Source organism: Triticum dicoccoides, chromosome 2B (assembly GCF_002162155.2).
Source record: "Triticum dicoccoides isolate Atlit2015 ecotype Zavitan chromosome 2B, WEW_v2.0, whole genome shotgun sequence".
Taxonomy (NCBI): domain Eukaryota; kingdom Viridiplantae; phylum Streptophyta; class Magnoliopsida; order Poales; family Poaceae; genus Triticum; species Triticum dicoccoides.
The window spans coordinates 182,293,127-182,304,655 of NC_041383.1; the positions used below are offsets into that span (position 1 = coordinate 182,293,127).

Here is an 11,529-nt window from a genome sequence, read left to right on the forward strand (position 1 = left end):
GCAGTTCTGTATTCCAAAAGACTTCTCCTCGATCTATGGGCTGGAATACGGGGCATTCCGGTTTCTCTGAGCCAGTGTGCCACACGCATTTTGTGGCAGTGGCAAACAGATCATAGGCCATATAAAGCACCATTAAAACTAAACACATCTTTGGTCGTGGCACCTAGGAGTATTTTAGAAGCAGGCCGGTTTGTTAGTTTCAGCTTAGATGTGCATGAATTTACCTGTTGATTCTTTCTCATCTTGCACAATTATTAAAAAAACACTCATTTGCATGCAACAAGACACATGAGATATAGTTTAATTGGCTTCTTTCGCCCCATACAGACGCATCTTGGGGCTTATTGGTTTCTAGCCACACTTTACCACACCTCACCTTAGGCAAGTTTGACCAAGTTAGGTGGGTGTTTGGTTCTAGCCACACATAAGGCAAGAATTCTTTTGTGAGCAGTGAACCCCACATATCATAGACACAAAAAGTGTGGCAAGATTCCCTTAGGCAAGCCAAAGTGTAGCTATCAATTTGAGCAACTCAAGTTAATCAAGTGTGGGAAAATATAGTGGCAATATAAGGCAAACATAGTCACAATCCAAACTGAACCATAAAGCAAATTTTCATCAGGTGAAAAATAGTCGTCCAGATAAATTCATCATTGTACAAGTAGGTGAAGAAATAAAAATAGGAAAAGTAGGAAGGAAACAAAGTGTTGGTCCGCCTCAACAGTCTTACTTATTACTCCTTGTAGGGTCGAGGACGTGCCCCGCAAAGACAACTGCTCCGGTCGCCTCCTCCACTATGTACTCCCTCCGTTCCAAAATAGATGACCCAACTTTATACTAACTTTAGTATAAAGTTGGGTCATCTATTTTGAAACGGAGGGAGTAGTAGGCAAATGGATGGTCGGCGATGAAATCCACATGTGGAGGTGTTGGAGGTGATGGCATTGTGCATCCAAGACCCTGGACGACCATGGTGACAGCGGCGGCTTCAGTCCCTTCCTCGTTTACCTCGACGATGGCCTTGTGAATGACATCATCCACCACTATCGGCAAGCCAGAGCCATCATCCTCCACCATGTCCGACAGGTTGCCCTGCTGGCAAAACGAGAGCTCAAGCCCAAGCTTCTTGAGGACGGCGGCAATGCTGCTGTGGAAGGACAACTTGAACTTTAGTATCCGGAACTCGTGGAGGGCGATTCTCTGCTCCGGCAGGTGGTCGTGCAGGAACCCAGGCTGGGATGCCATCGTGTCCAGCAGCCCCCACGGGACGTCATGGGCGTCCTGGAGGAAGATGCACATGGAGAACTGCATGTACCCGGTATGATCGGAGCTAGAGTGCGCCCATGAAGCAGCACCCTGGGATGGGTAGGCATTGCCTGTCCATGGATCAGGCGCGTAGCTATTGCAAAATGCATTATGGCGGGGGAAATATGGGTTACGAGGGTGGCCAATCAGACCAACACGACCAAATGGAACCTGGAGGGCATATGATGGATTAGGAAGGTAGCCAAACCGACCAAGTGCGCCATATGGATATGGCCTAGGATGGGCGCACGAAGAGAAGGTGATGCCGGCCCAGGGAGGAGGATCCTGACGATGGTGACGGAAGTATGGTGAGGGTCCGGTGGGAAGATAATTTGGAGACGGACCCCCATCGTTGTAAGCAGCACTCACATGGCGATGGGCGTAGGGAGCACCATGGCCATGGGCGCCATGGTCACCATGGCCCAAAGGAGGAAGAGGCGCATGTTCCAGTGTCGTGCCCTCATGATCTAGCTCCGCCATCTTGTACCGGAGTTTGAGGACCTTGAACCCATCGTGGACGGCGACGAACAATGACTTAAAGCTCTGCATGAAGGGCACGTTAACTTGGATGCGGTCGAGCCAGCGGAAGGGTTTGTGCGCGGTGTGCCTCCTGTTTTTTTAGAAAAGGGGGAGATCCCCGGCCTCTGCATCAGAATGATGCATACAGCCACATTTATTAAAAAGCAAATAAGTTCAACATAGGTCCTCAAGTCTCAGCATGAATGAAACAAAAAAGCTCACAAAGAGCATGATGGTGAAAATAAAGCCACAACTGGCTGGCAAAAGAAAGATAGGAAAACTAATTGCCTATCCTATTACATGACCGCCATCCAAACCGGTTGAATATAGCCCGAGCTACCATCTCCCATAGGATAGATCCAGTAACTAAACGCTCCTTGGCCTCCGTCTGAGTGAGTAGCGACCACATACGGATCAACACAGTGGCTCGGAAGATAACCTGCAAAAAATGAGTATTTGTTGTTCTGTTAAAAACCAAATCATTCCTGCAGTTCCAGACTGCCCACAGTAAAGCACATACTCCTACACGAATGTGTCTTGCTGTTTCAAAATCTATCCCATCAAGCCACGTCCCAAATAACGTGTTGATATTATTCGGAGGAGTAATATTAAAAGCAATGTGTACAGTCCACCATAAAATTTTCGCCATCAGACGGTCAAGAAAGAGGTGTTTGATGGTCTCATCCTGGTCACAAAAACTACATCTAGAACCAGCCCAGTTGCGTTTTGCCAAATTGTCCTTAGTTAAAATGACTTGTTTGTGTACAAACCACATAAACACATTAACCCTCAAAGGTACTTTGACATTCCAAACATGTTTCAATCTAGGAATAGACCTAGAGTTGATAACATCCAGATACATGGATTTAACTACAAACTCTCCATTCCTGGTTAGTTTCCAGCACAACTGGTCTGGGAGCTCAGAAAGCTGCACGCCCATCAGTCTTCTTACTAGATGGAGCCAGGCTTCCCAACGGGCACCGGCAAGTGTTCTCCTGAAATGAAATATTAAGAGGAGTGGACTGAAGCACAGTTGCAACGAAAGCGTCTCTTCGTTCAACAATGCTATACAGTGAAGGATACTGAAGCGCGAGGGGTGTTTCCCCTAGCCATGTATCCTCCCAGAATCTCGTAGATGTACCATTTCCGACTTTAAACTTTGTCCTGTTGAAAAAGACTGATTTAACTCTCATCAGACCTTTCCAAAAAGGCGAGTCCGTCGGCCTCACTGTCACCTGGGACAAAGTTTTGGAATGAAGATACTTATTACGCAGAATCTGCACCCACGTGGCCTTCGACTCTACAGATAGCTTATACAGCCACTTGCTGAGAAGACATCTGTTTTTTACCTCAAGATTTTCAATACCTAGACCCCCTTGGTCTTTTGGTCAACAAATTATATCCCATTTAGCGAGTCGATACTTTCTTTTCAGGTCATCACTCTGCCAGAAGAACCGGGATCGATAGAAATCTAGTCTTTTCCGAACTCCAACTAGCACCTCGAAAAAAGACAATAGAAACATAGACATGCTCGTGAATACCAAATTAATGAGAATTAATTGGCCCCCATATGACATCAGCTTGCCCTTTTATCAACTCAGTTTCTTTTCAAATCGATCCTCAATACACTTCCATTCTCTATTTGTTAGCTGGTGAATTGGTATACCCAAATACATGAAAGGTAAAGCCCCCCAGTTCATAGCCGAACAATTGTTTGTACGCCTCTTGTTCCTCTTTGGCTCTTCCGAAGCAGAACAATTCGCTTTTGTGAAAGTTAATTTTTAACCCGGTCAATTGTTCGAATAAGCATAACACCAGCTTCATGTTTCTCGCTTTTGCCAATTCATGCTCCATGAATATAATAGTATCATCAGCGTACTATAGGATAGACACCCCTCCATCAACTATATGAGGTACTAGTCCACCTACTTGACCAGCATCCTTTGCCCTTCCTATTAGAATTGTCAACATGTCAACTACAATGTTGAACAGACTAGGTGACATTGGATCTCCTTGTCTGAGGCCCTTATGTGTTTGGAAGTAGTGACCTATGTTGTCATTCACTTTGATTCCAACACTCCCTTTTTGCGTGAAAGATTCAACCTGGTGTCTCCAGGCCTGATCAAAACCTTTCATGCGCAATGCTTGTTGCAGAAAGGGCCATTTGACTTTGTCATACACTTTTTTGAAATCCACTTTGAAAACAACCCCATCTAGTTTTTTCGTATGGATTTCATGGAGCGTTTCATGAAGGACCACAACTCCTTCCAGGATGTTCTGTCCGTCATGAAAGCAGTTTGGGTCGGCTGCACCACAGAGTGCACAATCTGTGTGAGTATTAGTCCCAACCTTGGTAAAAAATTTGAAACTAACATTAAGAAGACAGATAGGCCTGAACTGCTCAATTCTCACAGCCTCTATTTTCTTCAGAAGCAAAGCTATAGTTCCAAAATCCAGGTGAAACAGGTGAAGCTGTCCGACGAATAGATCATGGAACATCGATAACAAATCCCCTTTAATTATGTGCCAGCATTTTTTATAAAACTCCGCCGGAAATCCATCCGACCCTGGAGCTTTACTATTCTTCATCTGTGAAATAGCTTCAAACACCTCTTTCTCCGGAAAAGGGGCGGCTAACACATCATTCTCCTCCGCAGCCAGCTGAGGAACATCCTCAATTCGAGACTCATCCAAGGACACAAAATTATCCTTTGGAGGTCCAAAAAGCTGCTTGTAGTAATTGGTTATGTATAATTTTAGGTTTTCATGTCCTAAACTCATCCCCTCGTCTTGCTCAAGCTAAAGATTCTTTTATTTCTATGCTTGCCATTGGCGGTCATATGAAAGAATTGAGTGTTGGAATCCCCTTGGACAACTTTGCGAACCTTAGCTCGCAATTCCCACTTCAACTCCTCTTCTCGCAGAAGTTCTTTTAGTCGCATCTCCGCGTCTACTTTAGCGTGGAGCTCCGAGGTTTCTAAATTGTGGACTCGGCTTTCAAATCTAGGGCCTGAATAAGTGTATGGAGCCTCCTGTTGAATGGCTGGCCCTCCCACTTGCCCTTGAAGTACATGGCGTTGCCGAGCATGACCCAAGTCGTTGCCGGATTTATCGATCCCAGGGGAAGGCCGGAGTCGATGAGGTTCCTCGTCACCTAAGCCGCCCACGCATTGATCTGGTGGCAAGCTTCCTCCAGCGTGTCGCAGAAGTTAACGGTGCTCGCCTCGGCCTTGTACGTTCCCACGACGGCTGAGCAGAAGGCCGGCTTTGGCGGCCGCGTCAGGTCGCTCCACACGGCGCACGCGAACGCCACACGGGGGCCGCCTGAGGCCAACCTGTCATGGGGCGTGCCCGCCGCCATGCGAGACATGAAGTTCTCGAGCTCGCTGCACGACCACATGCCGAGGACGCGTAGGATCTCGTCCAGTGTGGCGTCCCTGGCGCCGGCGGCCAAGAGCGACAGGGCTGCGTAGATGGACAACAGTGAGAATATTAGGTTGTCGTTCGTCCTCCTATCGGCGAGGCACCTCGCGAGCCCGACGGCAAGCGCTGCCAGGACGCTAGAGCCAGGATTCCCCATAGGCCCTACTACGTCGAACTGCGCTGGCAAGTTTTTGGTCACCGGCGAGTTTCTGGTCATCGGCAACTCGAATCCTCTATCATGTAGTCGATGCTCGTTAAGTGCACGCCGTTGTTTCTGTTGCACAATCCGCGTCGGGCTGTTACCATTGCTAGGGTCGACGACATGCCCTGCAAACATGATCGCGCCGAATGCCTCCTCGACTATGAAATACATGAAAGGATGGTCGGCGAGGAAATCCACCCTCGACTTCGGCATCATCATGGGAGCACATCCAAACTCCGCACTCATCATGGTGACAGTCGCAACTTCCATTCGTAGGACCTTGAGAAGAGGTGTCTAGAGGGGGGGTGATTAGACACTAAGTATCAAAGTTGCAGTTTTTAACTTCTTTAAGTTTAAGTGGAGTTTAGGAACAAGTTTAACATTCACAATACATAACAAGCAAGCATGCAAAGAGTATATGAGCAGCGGAAAGTAAAGCATGCAACTTGCAAGAATGTAAAGGGAAGGGTTTTGGAGGATTCAAACGCAATTTGAGACACGGATGTTTTTGTCGTGGTTCCGATAGGTGGTGCTATTGTACATCCACGTTGATGGAGACTTCAACCCACGAAGGGTAATGGTTGCGTGAGTCCACGGAGGGCTCCACCCACGAAGGGTCCACGAAGAAGCAACCTTGTCTATCCCACCATGGCCGTCGCCCACGAAGGACTTGCCTCACTAGCGGTATATCTTCATGAAGTAGGCGATCCCCTTGCCCTTACAAACTCCTTGGTTCCACTCCACAATCTTGTCGGAGGCTCCCAAGTGACACCTAGCCAATCTAGGAGACACCACTCTCCAAGAAGTAACAAATGGTGCGTTGATGATGAACTCCTTGCTCTTGTGCTTAAAATGATAGTCTCCCCAACACTCAACTCTCTCTCATAGGATTTGGATCTGGTGGAAAGAATATTTGAGTGGAAAGCAACTTGGGGAAGGCTAGAGATCAAGATTCATATGGTAGGAATGGAATATCTTGGCCTCAACACATGAGTAGGTAGTTCTCTCTCAGAACTGGTAAGTTGGAAGTGTAGGTTTGTTCTGATGGCTCTCTCCACGAATGAATAGGAGGTGGAGGGGTATATATAGCCTCCACAAAAAATCTAACTGTTACACACAATTTACCAAACTCGGTGGGACCGAATCAACAAACTCAGTTGGACCGATTTAGTAAATCTAGTGACCGTTAGGGTTTTCGGTGGGACCGACATGCAACTCGGTAGGACCAATATGGTTACGGTTAGGGCATAACGTAATCTCGGTGAGATCGATTACACAAACTCGGTGAGACTGGTTTTGGTAATTACCTAACCAGAGAGTTGGTCAGGCAAACTCGGTGGGACCGATTACTCAAACTCGGTGGGACCGATTTTGGTAATAAGTTAACCAGAGAGTTTGCATTGTAATCTTGGTAGTACCAATTGCTCAAACTCGGTGAGACCAATTTTGGTAATGGACATACACAGAGAGATTACAATCCCATCTCGGTGAGACCGAGATCCCTATCGGTGAGACCGATTTGTCTAGGGTTTGTGGCAGTGGCTAAGACATTTGAACTTGGTGGCGCCGGATAGAAAGAATCGGTGGGGCTGAGTTTGACTTTAGGTTTAGGTCATATGTGTGGAAGTGGGAAAGTAGTTGAGAGTTTTGGAGCATATCACTAAGCACTGTGGAGCAAGAATCTCATTAAGCAACACCTCATCCCTTCTTGATAGTATTGGCTTTTCCTATAGACTCAATGTGATCTTGGATCACTAAAATGTAAAATGAAGAGTCTTGAGCTTGAAGGTTGAGCCAATCCTTTGTCCTTAGCATCTAGAAGGAGTTCCCACATCCTTTAGTCCATGCCACTCCATTGTTGAACTTATCTGAAACATACTAGATAAAAGTGTTAGTCCAACAAGAGATATGTTGACATTAATTACCAAAACCACCTAGGGAGCACTTGTGCTTTCAATCTCCCCCTTTTTGGTAATTGATGACAACATACATCAAAGCTTTAGATAAAGATATAAAGAATAGCAAGTAAAGCTTTGGAAAGACATGTAACAAGCATAGGCTCCCCCTACATGTATGCAATCATGTGAATATGGAATATAGAAGCATGTGAGAGCATAACCATGATAGAGTAGGCAATGTGTTACATGTATCTTGGCCATATGCATCAAAGCAAAGAATATTAAAGAAAATACCTTCATGCCCATGAGTCCTTCTTGCAAACAGTATGTACATCAGCAAGAATTCCTCATACACATGATTGTGATGCATATACTTACCTTGTAGTCTTGAGTTGGCTTAGGATGGAATGAACCTGCGTAAACAAGGTTAGATAACACAGGTACATCTACTAACCAGAGCAAACAGAAGAAACCACAAGAATACCAAGGCTGGGATGACATGTAGAGAGTGAGTACTAAGTACCACATTGGATTAGACATGTCCCCAAGAGTAAAGATATGCAATGAATTTAAATGATTTCTTTCCCTTAGATGTCTTGCTCCCCCTGAATCTAGCATGGGATACTGGGAGAAGATAGGGAACAGAAAATCAGAGCTGAAAGATATAAATGAAAAGAGCTAATGCAAATAAGCACATATGAACATGTCTTTCCCCTCAAGAAGACATGTGGCATCTATCCTCTTGAACACCAAGCATCTGGGATCCTTGAGAAATACTTTCTACTTGAGTATTCTCTCCCCCTGGAGATCTCTTTCTCCCCCTGTGGAAGTAATGCTCTCTCCCTTTTGGAAGTAATAAGCTTTGATGTGATCTCTCTCTCCCCCTTTGACATCAATTTCCAAGAAGGGTTTGATCCTTGAGTCACAACACAAAGCATTTATATAAATGTGATGCTTGTAGAGGACAAGATTCATTGAGTGGAGGTGGATCAGAAGAAACACAGAATAAGTGGCAAACTGTTTTTTCCTGTTGTGAAATCGGTGGCACCGAGTGGTATGCTTCAGTTGTACCGAAAGGATTCAGTTGGACCGAAAACAGCAAATCAGTGAAACCGAGTTCATCGCAGAGAAAACACTTGTCACCTCAGCTCACTAGACTAGTAAGATCTCACAAAGATTTGCAAGGAATTTACTGAATGATATGCAATGAATTGGATGCAGAAAATGCAGAGCAAACAGAAAGAAATCTAGATGAATTTTTTTTTGAAAGGGGAAATAAATATGCATGAGAAAAATGCAAAAACACAGAAAAGAACACAAGAGAACTTCATCTAGAGATGGTCGGCGACAAAGTCACCTATGTTAGAGTATATTGACTTAGGAGTCAAGTGAGATCACTTGATCATAGGTCATACTCATCATTCAAGCTCAAAATGGGGTTGCCATTTTTCGTTTAAGCATCTTGATGTATTCACATCTTGTCGAGTTGCTTTAGCTCATGACTTGGAGTAAAGCTTCTCTAAGATGGAATAACATACCTTGGTTGGTGGTGTTGAACATGTAGTTGAACTTGTGTGGGTTGCTCAAGGTTGATGTAGCTCATCAAGAATTGGGAGCACCACTTGGAATTTGAGTCCATCTACCTACATGGGGTAGTTCTTGCAAGGAAGAGCACTTGTGTATCCAAAAATGACAATCATGAAGCTCAACATAGAATTTGTCAAAGGATATGTTCGAATGGTTCCGTGCTTCCTTGTCTTCAACCACCATAGTGTAGAAACTTGGTGATGTAGAGATTGCTCAAGATGTGAGTAGATCTCAATCTCATGGAATTTGATTCAACCAAGTACCTACATGGGTTATATAACATGCAAGATGCAAATATATCCAAGACATAAGATCTTCATCATAAGAGAAATATCAAGGATTAGTCATAAGCTCATGTCTTGCATGTGTCCAATGGAGTTTCTACTCCAAGTTTGAAGCATCTATGATGTTCAATTCTCCTCTCAACCTGCAAAACACTTTCTCATCAAGAGGTTTAGTGAATATATCCGCTAATTGCTTTTGGGTGCAAACATGCTTAAGATTAATGTCACCCTTAGCAACATGATCTCGAATGAAATGATGACGAACTTCAATATGCTTAGTTCGAGAATGTTGTACGAGATTATGAACAATTTTGATAGCACTTTCATTGTCACAAAGCAATGGAACATGTTTCACATATATCCCATAATCTTTAAGAGTTTGGGTCATCCAAAGTAACTGAGCACAACATGAACCAGCGGCAATGTATTCCGCTTCGGCGGTGGATAAGGATACCGAGTTTTGTTTCTTGGAGGACCAAGACACAAGAGATCTACCAAGAAATTGACAAGTACCCGAAGTGGACTTTCTATCAACCTTGTCTCCAGCATAGTCCGAGTCGAAGTAGCCAACAAGATCGAAAGAGGCCCTCTTAGGATACCAAATGCCAAAATTTGGTGTATGGATTAAGTATCTCACTATCCTTTTCACGGCCTTAAGATGACATTCTTTAGGAGCAGCTTGATATCGTGCACACATGCACACACTTAGCATGATATCGGGACGTGAAGCACATAGATATAACAATGAACCAATCATAGAGCGATAAACCTTTTGATCAACCGGTTCACCATCTTTGGTCAAGTCAAGATGTCCACTAGTAGGCATGGGTGTAGTCATACCTTTGCATTCTTGCATATTGAACTTCTTGAATAGGTCCTTGGTGTACTTCGTTTGAGAGACAAAGGTACCTTCCTTAGTTTGCTTGATTTGCAAACCAAGAAAAAATTTGAGTTCACTCATCATAGACATCTCAAACTTCTCCGACATTAGCTTCCCAAACTTTTCACTAAAATGAGGGTTAGTTGAACCAAATATAATATCATCAACATAGATTTGGCACACAAATAGTTCTCCATTAACCCTTTTAGTAAAAAGTGTGGAATCAATTTTCCCAATTTCAAAGCCTTTTTCAATGAGGAACTTGGTCAAGCATTTATACCACGCTCTAGGAGCTTGTTTAAGACCATAAAGGGCTTTGTGAAGTTTGTAGACATGATTTGGTTTCTTAGGATTGACAAAGCCGGGAGGTTGCTTAACATAAACTTCCTCCTCTATTTCACCATTTAGAAAAGCACTTTTAATGTCCATTTGGTACAAGGTGATATCATGGTGATTAGCATAGGCAAGTAAGATGTGAATGGACTCAAGTCTAGCAACGGGAGCGTAAGTCTCACCATAGTCCATACCTTCGACTTGTGTTTAGCCTTGGGTGACGAGACGTGCTTTTTTGCGAACTACTTGTCCATCTTCATCTTGCTTGTTGCGAAACACCCATTTGGTACTGATGATATTGTGGTTGTTGTCGGGCTTCTCAACCAATGTCCAAACTTGGTTCCTCTCAAAGTTGTGTAGCTCTTCATGCGTAGCATTTATCCAATCCGGATCTTCCAATGCTTCTTCGACCTTCATAGGTTCAATGCTAGAGATGAAAGAATAGTTTTCACAAAAGTTAGCTAAACGATTTTTAGAGCGAGTGATTCTCCCGGTTTGAATATCATTGTAGATTTGCTTGATGGGATGGTCTTTAGCAATTCTTGCTCGAACTCGTGAAAGCTTTTGCTTGGTTCTTGGTTGAACTTCTTCTTTATCTTGTTCTTCTTCTTGGCCTTCTTCATTGTTGGCATTGGCGTTCTCTTGTCGTGGTGGAGAAGGAGGTTGTTGACGTTCATCTTGATGCACTTCCTCGTTTTCTTTATCTTGGTGTGTCCCACTTGTGGATGCTTCCGTATCAACTCTTGGTTCACCTTGTCATGAAGTAGAAGCTTCCACTTGGACGGACGAGGTACTCTCCTTCACCTCCGTTGGACGGACCTTGCCAATAGACAAGTCTTGGATTGCTTCCGAAGGATCTTTGTCTCCTACATCAATTGGCAATTGCTCTACTTGCGAGCCGTTAGATTCATCAAACTTCACATCTACCGTCTCTTCAACCTTTCGGGTGAAATTGTTGTAGACACGGTAAGTGTGAGAGTTTGAGCCATAACCTAGTAGGAAACCTTCATGAGACTTAGGAGCAAATTTAGAACGACGATGCTTATCAAGAATGTAGCACTTTGAGTCGAATACTCGAAAGTATCCAACTTGGGGTTT

At 44.3% G+C, this 11,529-nt stretch overlaps 1 pseudogene; it reads right to left on the reverse strand.

Annotated features, from left to right (window-relative positions):
• Nucleotides 1–726: 726 nt before the first annotated feature.
• LOC119360754 overlaps nt 727–11,529 on the reverse strand; it is a 15,690-nt pseudogene continuing 4,887 nt past the window's right edge.